Below are 10,385 nucleotides of genomic sequence, written 5' to 3' on the forward strand. Positions count from 1 at the left end.
GTTTACCAAATAGGGAGAGTTTCTCATCGCCTAAGTTTCAAGTTGATAGGAACTTGGAATCATGCAACAAGTATTGCATGATGAATGAAAAAAAAAACTTTCACATTTGGGAAATTTAGACTAATTTATGACAAAGTGTCAGGTTAAGGACCAAGAGATCAAGTACACTAGGTCGTACGTTGATCAAGTCTACCATAAAAGTAACAAAAATATTCATCATGATTCACTAAAGATTAGTGAATATGGTTATACTCATAAGATTGAGTATAATTCTGAATTGATTAAAAGAGTTTCAGTCAATAGTAGAACGGATAAGAAGAATCAAGTAGGCAGAAAGATAAAAGTTTCTCTGTTCTAAGAAGAAGGGAGAGTAACTTTTATTATGTTTTATGATTAATGATTAAGAACCATATCTCAATTGATCCTCTAAGTGAGTCTTAGTACAATTTGTATATCCAAGAAGAGGAATCGAGAATTGTGGAAATGGTTAAATCAAGAAGTCAATCATACTTCGTTCCAATAACAAGTCTTAGAGTTATACTCCAAGATTGTGAGTTGAGTGACAAGTCTTAAGAAGGTTTATAACATTTATCAAATGTTAAATTTGGAAAAAGGGTTTTTTATTCTTGAAAATTTGAATTGGTAAGTTGTGATGTCTTGGAGAAGACAAAGACCAACTAGGACCAATCATGTGAAGTGTTTTGTCTAGTAAAAGATACACTAACTCTTGAATATTTGTTTGTCAAGAAATGTTTCTTGACAAGAGAGTATTATATGCAAGGAGTCAGTGGGAGTCTTAATGGTCTTGAAATGTTTCAAGTAAAAATCAAGAATAAACCTTATCAATCATCCCTAGCACACGACTTGAGGTATACAGCCTATCGTGTTGACATTATTTTTATTTCTGTGCCATTCCAATTGAGTTAATTATGCATATGAGTTCTACAAGTTCTCAATGGATTGTAGAGGGGCAAGGCACCTTGTTCAATGGAAAGTACATTGAAATGAAGGGGTGGGCTGCTCAATAACTTGGAAGTAATGGTGGGACCCTTGATGTCAATAAATTAAGAAGAACAAGTTCTATCCATAAGAGTTTGGAATTGTCACTGGCATTATCTTGTGATTATGGTTATGACGAATTCACATGGATGGGAACGTATACACCACAAAATCTAAGTGTCATAAGGTTTCTTTCATTCATGAGAATGATTATGAGGAAACGCTTTCACTAAGAAAGATTTTGAAGATAGCATTATGTAATTTGGGTTTCTCAAATTCAACTATGATTATGGCATACCTCTTCATAATTCGAATTGTGGGAAATGGCAAATGGGTCTGAACATTTTAGACTTATTGATATGAGTCCTAGAATCGCTTAGACATATACAAATGAGATGTCCAGGGAAAGGTGTACGAGTTTGAGAAGCTTAGATAAAGTCTTATCAAAGCATCTAGTATTAGAAATATGAACTTAAAAAATTGTTTTCTAGAAGTTCAGTTGATTTCTGAATACATGTCAAAGCTAGTGGGAGCATAAGTGTTATGCTGGTAAAGAAATAATCATCATGTAAGTGGGAGCATGATTATTGTGGTAAGTATTGCAAGTTAGCAATATTAATTATAGAAAACAAGTGTTGTAATTTGCAAAGTCATAAGGGTTGAAAATTCCTTTGCTATAATTAAGGGAGAGAATATTGTACTTCGTTTCAAAATCTAAAGCTTAGATTGAGAAATTTTAATAAATTTAGTCAAAGGATACATTGTGTGTTCTTAAATTTCGATTATGATTACGGTATCCCTCTTCATAGTTCGAATTGTAAGAACGTGACACATAAAATATTATGGCAGAAGATTGATAGAGTATCGTATTTTTATGTAAGACATTATGCATCGTGTCCCATACGCTTCGGGTATAGGATCGATTGCAAGTGCTATAATATTTGATCATTCTAAAATTTTCAAAATGCATAGCGCATTAAGAGGGAAAAAGGACAAGAATCGATTTTGACTAAGATAATTAAACAACTATCAAAGAACGATCCAAAGTTCGCTGAGGATTGGTTGCTTGTGAGTAGTTGGAAGTATGGTAATGAATGGACCATATCGACATTATTATGAATAGATAAGATTCTATTAAGAATGAGTTGTCATATGGTAAATATGGAAATGTTTCCATAATTGGGAGTTGGGAATTAAGAATTTATGTCTAGATTAGAAAATTTTATGCAAAAGGATGTTCAAAGGAATGTACTTTGAGTGAGAGACATCAGATCTATAGAATTGTTCTGTAACAATTTTTGATAGAGTACCTTGTGATTTTGTTGGCCGAGTCTTTGTGGTTAAGTGCCATGACTTCACAAGAGGATTATTGCATAAAATATTAGAATTTGACATGCTCTGTAAGTGGCAAGAATTTGATATTCTTGTACTCATGATAAAATTGGGAGTTGTGAAATGAGTACGATTGAAAATGTGTTCATTTCATCTATTTCACAAAGTATGGACCATAGGAAACCAAAGTGTGCATGCTTGGAGCATAGGACAATTGTGGTTATGATTCAAGTTATAAAGTTGATTATATGAAACGTTAAACAATGAATAATGAGTAGTCAATATGGTGATTAAATAAAGGTGTTTTATTTATACTCAAGGGTTTGGGACCATATAGGATTAGTATTATTCTTGTGTTTCACATTGCATGTTTTGACTTCCAGAATAATTGAGTTTGTTAAGAATAATCAAATTATTCAAACAGTCCACAGTCGGTCATACGTTGGAAGTAGGTATGAATGAAGGCTGTCATGAATTGGTTTGTAGATTGTCTAAAGTGTATTAGATATAGCAAAGGTTTGCTGCTAGGTTCATGAGTGCTTATGAATACGATTTTGAGCATTGGATTAAACCCACACTCACTTGGATCGCTTCATGGATTTTATCACGAGCGATTGGTGAGGCGATAATATCTTGTATTCTTGAAGCAGAGATGTGTGAGTTGTATCTTGTGAATCGGTTACACATTGATAATATGTAAACGCACCAGTAACTTGGTGTTATAAAACTTATATTTGTGTGTGATTTGATGAGTGAGTGCAAGCAAGCATTGAGTCGAAGTTTATCCGTTCCTTTTACCCAAAGTGGGATAAAAGTGATATTTGTGGGCCCCTCGATGATTTAGTGATGACAAACATAAATGCTTGGCCGGGCTAGGGCTAATTTGATTTGTTCAATTAGTCAGTCGTCGTAAATCGGAAATCGAGAAACAACACATAGACTGAGAGAATGATTTCAATCCATGTATCACGTCTATACGATATCTAGAATGGAGGAATATACGATCCCTTATCTAAAGGACAGGTTACTGATAAGATCAGAGTTCGACAACGTCTTTGACAGCTACGATTGCTAATAGGGTTGTACTTACTATAATAGTTACTAGACTTATCCAAGTGGGAGACTGTTGGATTAGTGTTTAAGCCCATAACCATATTTTTTAAGTACTTGACCCGATTGTGCATGGTCCTTTTGGGTTGCCTTCACCAAAGCAACTTGACTGGAGAAATGATAGAGAAAGAGGTTATTATGATTTATTAATATGTTATAAGAATAATATATTAAAGGAGAAATCATATTTGTTTAACTAATATTGGTCAATAATTAATTTTGTGATCAAGTGTAATTAATTAAACTAAAGGGGATGAATTGTAATTATGTGATAGTTACAAAGTAGGGTAAGAATTATCCTAGATATGGGTTGGAAGAAATCAAGAGGATAAGGATCCTTGAAATCGTCCAAAGATAAGGGCATTCAAGGCTTATCTTATTGTTACTTGGTGGGCAAGCAACTAGATAAGGATAAGGACTGAAAACCATAATATCTACACCTATATAAAGACCCCTAAGGCCATAAGAATTCGTCCATGCCTTCCTAAAGGGTTTATAGGGCCGATTTCATACCTCCTCCCTCTCTCTCTCTCTCTCTCTCTTGTCTCTCCAATTGCTTGCGGCGTCTGTGAGCCATTAGAGGCACTACACTTGTGGTGCTTGCTTTCAAGACTTAGGGTTTGAAGATTTAAGTTGTTATTCAATATAACAACAAGATGTATGTGTTCTAACCTTCTTGGTGAACTTTGAAAATAGTAGGATACATTAGGGTTTTATTCATGTGTTCATAATGTTGTGTATCTAATAGTGTAAACATAGATCTAATTCTAGGGTTGCATGCACACATAGTATTGTTTGTATAAAACCCATCAGATAGTGCCTTTTGGAAGGAAGCAATTGATGATGAAATGTCATCAATTCTTGAGGACAACACATGGGTGTTGTCTGATTTGCCTCCGTGTTCTAAACGTCTTGGTTGCAAATAGATTTTCAAAAAGAAAATGAATGTTAATGGGACTATTAACAAATTCAAAGCCTGGTTAGTCATTCAAGGTTTTAGACAATAACCTGGTATTGACTATTTTGATATGTATGCTCCATTTGCACGTATTTCTACCATTAGATTGTTGGTTGCTTTGGAAAGTATCCACAATCTGGTTATTCACCAAATGGATGTGAAAATACTCTTTTTAAATGGTGATCTTGATAAGGAAGTTCACATGAAACAATCAAAAGATTTCATTATGCCCAATAAAGAGCATATGGTTTATAAACTTGTCAAATCTTTGTATGGGCTGAAACAAGCGCCTAAACAATGGCATCAAAAATTTGATGAGGTAATTTCGTCTTTTGGTTTCAAGACAAACCAATGTGACAAATGTGTTTATATTAGATTTGATGAAGCTACTAGAGCTTGAGTGATCATTTGCTTATATGTAGAAGACATGTTGATTTTTGGCACCGACCAAAATCAGGTAGATGAAACAAAGAAATTGTTATCATCCAAGTTTTCCATGAAAGATTTAGGAGAGGCTGATGTAATTCTTGGAATAAGAATTTAGAGGATGAACAAAGGTTTGGTGATGACTCAAAGTCATTATATTGAGAAAATTCCCAAGCGGTTTAATTTAACGATTGTTCTCCTGTGAGTACGCCTATGGATCCAATGTGAAACTAATGCCAAATAACGGTGTTCCCATTTCACAGTTGGAATACTATAAGGCTATTGGTAGCTTGATGTATGCCATGACAAGTACCAGACTTGATATTGCTTTTGATGTGGGTAAGTTGAGTAGGTATACTAGTAATCCTAGTGCTCAACATTGGCAATCAGTGAATAGAGTATTCAAGTATCTCAAGGGGACCATGGATTATGGCTTGAGTTATTTGGGAAGTCCATCGGCTTTAGAAGATCATTCAGATGCAAGTTGGATAACCAACACGGAGGATCATTCCTCAACTTCTGGTTTGGTATTCTTGCTTGGTGGAGGTGCCATTTCTTGGGCTTCCAAGAAGCAATCTTGCATTACAAACTCGACAATGGAATCTGAGTTTGTTGCGTTAGCAGCTGCTAGTAAAGAAGGAGAGTGGCTACAGAATTTAGTCTATGAGATTCCTTTGTGGTCTAAACCGATAACACCTATTTCTATCCTTTGTGATAGTTCAACCACTTTGGCTAAGGCATATAGCCAGGTTTATAATGGCAAGTCTAGACACCTAGGTGTTAGACATAGAATGATTAGAGAACTAATCATGAATGGTGTGATTTCAGTTGACTTTGAGAAATCGAAACAAAATTTGGCAGATCACTTGACTAAAGGTCTGAGAAGAGACTTAGTGCACAAGTCTGTAATAGGGATGAGATTAAAGTCCTTTTAATTCTGTAATGATGAGACACCCAATTCACTCCAAATATAAAGTTAGGAGTTGAATTCAATGTGGAAAGCTCATACTTATAGATTGGAACACATGAATTATTCATCCCAAGTATGTGTTCGGTTCTATAAGTTAGCCAGGTTGAAGTTTAGCTTCTTAATAATTCCTTTGATTAATGCATGTGCAGATATATGGAAAGGAGTTCCCACGTGATTGTGAAGTGCAGCCGCATTTCAAGAGGTTGTGGACTTGACCTTGATACGATCATGAGAGGATCGGGACACACGACTTTATTATAATGTCAAGTTGTATTTTGCTAGAAAATCAATAAACTAGTATGTATTTTACTTTCTGGTATTCAAATGGGTTGATGGGTTCAACTCTTAGAACACCCTGATTCTCAAGTATTTGCAAATGTATGATACTAGGTGGTAATTCAATCGTTTCGATATTTTCATTATGTACTAGTTTGGTTTGTTTGATAAGGTTACATCTGTTCAAGGATTTCACTAAAATGGGGGAGGATTGTTGGTGATTTTAGTGTCAGCATCTCATTTTATGTAACTGGAACTAACATGTGAGCTAAGGGGATTCTTAATTTGTACTCTAATATAGGTACGAGTTGGTACGAAGTGCACACATATATAAGATCGAATTAGAAGCCGGTTCGAAGACTAGTCGGGAGTTTGGGGGCAGCGCCCCTGGGTTCGGGGTTTTTAAAGGGTCAGTTCCCCTTTGGCGGGGTCTAGGGGCAGCACCCCTAACGGGGTCTAAGGGGCAGAGCCCCTGGCTCGGGTCCCGCTGTTTCATCAACCTAACGAAACTCGTTAGTTTCTTGAGGGTGATTATGGTAAGAGTAACGAAACTTGTTAGTTTTGGTAATCCTAAATCCTCATTAAATCCGGATTATCCTAACTTGCTTCCAAAGAAACTAATGACGGCCCAACCCTAATAAAACCCTAATCTCGTTTAATATATAAACGACTCTTCTGTCTCAAAAGAGGGTTACAAATTTTAGCTCTCATTTTCATCAAACTCTAACAGAATCTATTTAGCAAATTGGCTTACGATTTCTGTGCCTAGAATCATAAGTGTCCACTTGGATTATCCTAGGTTGAATTTCTTGCAACTCAGGCATATGGTAGAAATATCAGTTCAGAAAGTGCTCTTATGATCCAAGTTGGTATCCAGATCTCCACAATAAACCCTATTAATTTTCTTACATATAATTTATCTATTTTTTATAATGTATTTCTATTTTACAGTAGAAAAAACTTGAGATCATCAAAGGTAACATTTAAGGAAAGCAGCCAGCAGGGGCAAAATGGTCAAAGCAACATAAAACACTTAAAAATGGTCAAAACAATGTGTTTGTGATGTTTATGTTTGTAATATGTATCTACATGCATCTGATTGTATGTTTTACAACCAAACACTTTTTAACCGCCGCAAAGCAGGGATCCTTCCCTAGTTGATTTTGAAATTATTGTTGCAAAAACATTAGACTAAATGGTGTTTGGAATATATCTAATGTGGCCAATCTTGTGGACTTGTAGCATTGTCTTTGTCGCGGCTTGAACCAAAGTTTTTAGCATTTAGCATTGTCATATAATGGAAACATTTTTATAAACTTGAAAATGTAGGTATAAAATGAATAAAAAGTTAAGAAGATTTGTGAGAATGGTACGAGAATGAATAAATGCTTATTTACAGAATTAAAAAAATTCCCACAACTAGGCGTAGGAGAGCACAACAATCGTTTTTAACATCGGTGTAACCGTGGCGTTGCGGTATGAAATTCATCAGTGCTGCGTGGGTCGGACAATGTTTCTATACCATACCGAATGGCTACAGTGGACATGCCATACCATATAACCAAAACCTTAATAATAATTATGTAAATTATTTACTAAATCATCTATCCAAGTTTGAGGCTAGGTTTGATGGGATTGGTTATGGTTGCCAGCATCAACCTTTTGCATTGGTCTGTTTGTGGGTATTATAGTATATCTGGTTTAGTTGCTAAAAAAACTAATTAAGAATAAATTAGTAACTCTACATTTAACATGTGAAAGATTTGATTCGCACAAATTGAACGATGAAATCAACAACGAAGATCTTCAGCTTACATAATCCATGAAGTTGAAGTTGCTCTATGCATACGAAAAAAAAAAACTATAATACTTAATAATATATCTGTAATTATGAAGTTGCATCTTTTTAAACATCGGGTAAAATAGAGTGAAATTTTTTCCTCTTGAATTCATTAATTTTCAACGGAATTTGCAATGAACATATTGTTTCTAGCTATATCATAGAGAAATAAATATAGCAAGGATCATAGTCCTCCGTGTTTCTATAAAATTCCTTGCCAATTATAATAGTAATCTTTACTACCAACCTGTTCATATATATATAGGACATGTTTGGCACGGAGCTTTTGAAAGCGTTTCGGAGCTTTTAGCTTTTAGATTTTGATAAAACGCTCTAGTTTAAACAAAAGCCTCTGTTTGGCAGTACGAGCGTTTAGCTTTTAGTTTTAACAAAACGCTCCGATTCTAAAAGCTACTTCATGTAGCGTTTAACAAAACGTTCCTGAGCTTTTGAAATCAATTTCCATAATTACCTTTAAAATATATTTATATATTTATTTATTTTTAATCAAGTGTCATTTTATCTAATTTTATATATTTCAAAAGCTTCCAGCTACTTTTGCCAAACATTAATATAACAAATAAAAGCTACAGCTTCCCGCTGCCAGCTACTTTCTACACGCTGTCCGCCTCCAGCTAACAACTACTTTTGTCAAACATGCCTATAAATAGTTCAAATTTTGAAAATACAGTAAGTCATGAAAAGAAGCAACAATCCCAAAAAAAATCAACCAAATTACAAAGAGTTTTGTTTTCAAATCCTCTTTAATAAATGAATGTTTTTTTTTTGCCACATGTCTTCTTCTCTTTCATTTTGACACATGATACTTTCTAGAAATTTTGAATTTTTTATTTTCCACTTGTAATTTTATTGTATTTTTCATTTTATTAAATTAAAATTTCAAATTTAATATATAAGCTAATATATATGTAATGTATTATTTATTAGAAACGATTTATATATGTAATGTATTCAATGTATTAAAGCCACATTAATTTTAATAATTTAAATTTTTCTTATTTTTTTTATAAATTCAAATTTCTCAAATTGTTAAAATTTCATATTTAATTTTTTTTAAATAAACCCATTTAATACATGAGTCTCACATCTAGTTAACAATTAACAAGGATTTTGTCTGTCATGTGTTGTTGCGATGTCAATCCATTTATTAAATTGACTTTTCAAGATTGTACTGATGAAAGTTAGATTCTGTTGCATTTATTGTTAGATAAATATATAAGGTTGGTATTACTGACGAACTACCAATATATTCCGTCGAATGAAAACATATTATATGTGAACAAATTCATTTGCGCGAAATGTATATAAAAATAAACACAAAAATGTTTAAAAAAATCAAAATTTATACCGTAAGGTCACAATAACATAGTGAAAATGATATTTTTAAAGGTCAAAATGACATCTAAAAAAATGAAAGGGTGAAAACTATAATTCTACAAAATATTTTAAAAGTAGAGAATCAAATTGAAATTTCGAAAAGTATATAGTGGAAAATGTAACTATTCAAAATAGATTATATAGATATAAATGAAAAGTATTATTTTTACAAATATAATTGGAAGTGTGGCAACATATGGGTTGTGTCTTTGGAATCATCGTTGCAAATTAATATAGTTATAACTATCTTTGGTGATTGAAAAATTATAAATATTAGAAATAACTCAATGATAGTTTTTCAACACACCTATTACGCTTTCATTATAATCCAATATCAAGCAACATGAAAATAAAACTACATAACACAACTACTAAATGTCTAAATTAATTAAAAATTATCATCCACAATGTTAACAAAACCCGCAACATTTCCTACCATGTTCCTACCCCTTAACTTCCATCTTCCCCATAACCAACACCAACACCATCATCACCATCACCATCACCATCATCAACAACATCACCACTATAACCGCCACCCGCACAGTCACTGTTGCACCATCCTTCTTCAATCCAAGCAATCTTTCGACTACACCTTCACCACCATCACCACCACCTACTCCGGCAGTCTCGCTACTACCTCTTTCCTTCTCCAACCGCGGGCCCACAACCCTACGACCACCACCACCACCATCAACGCCATTACCTTTTTCCTGGTTGACTCTTTCCAGTACCGCTTCAGTACCATTATTAGCAGAAATCCCAACCGGAACTCGTAACCTTATACCACCACCTGCAACCGCAGTGTCACTACCTATAAGACCTTCCACTAGGCCACGATCCAGTCTACCACCAACACCACCGCCATAACCAACAATTCCAGTGAGATGATCGTCTCCAAAGACATCAAAAGGCATGACCCTAAAGTAATCCAACCGATTTGGGTCCCGCCCGAACTCTTGGTTTTCATAATCCTCAGCAACATTGAATAGATTTGGAGGGCGGAATTGTGAAAATCCATCACATATAGGGTACGATGCTGCTGCTCTCCTATGAAAATCATGAGAATAAGTTTG

Source organism: Lactuca serriola, chromosome 4, assembly GCF_051521515.1.
Source record: "Lactuca serriola cultivar US96UC23 chromosome 4, Lser_US96UC23_V15, whole genome shotgun sequence".
In the NCBI taxonomy this organism is placed as follows: domain Eukaryota; kingdom Viridiplantae; phylum Streptophyta; class Magnoliopsida; order Asterales; family Asteraceae; genus Lactuca; species Lactuca serriola.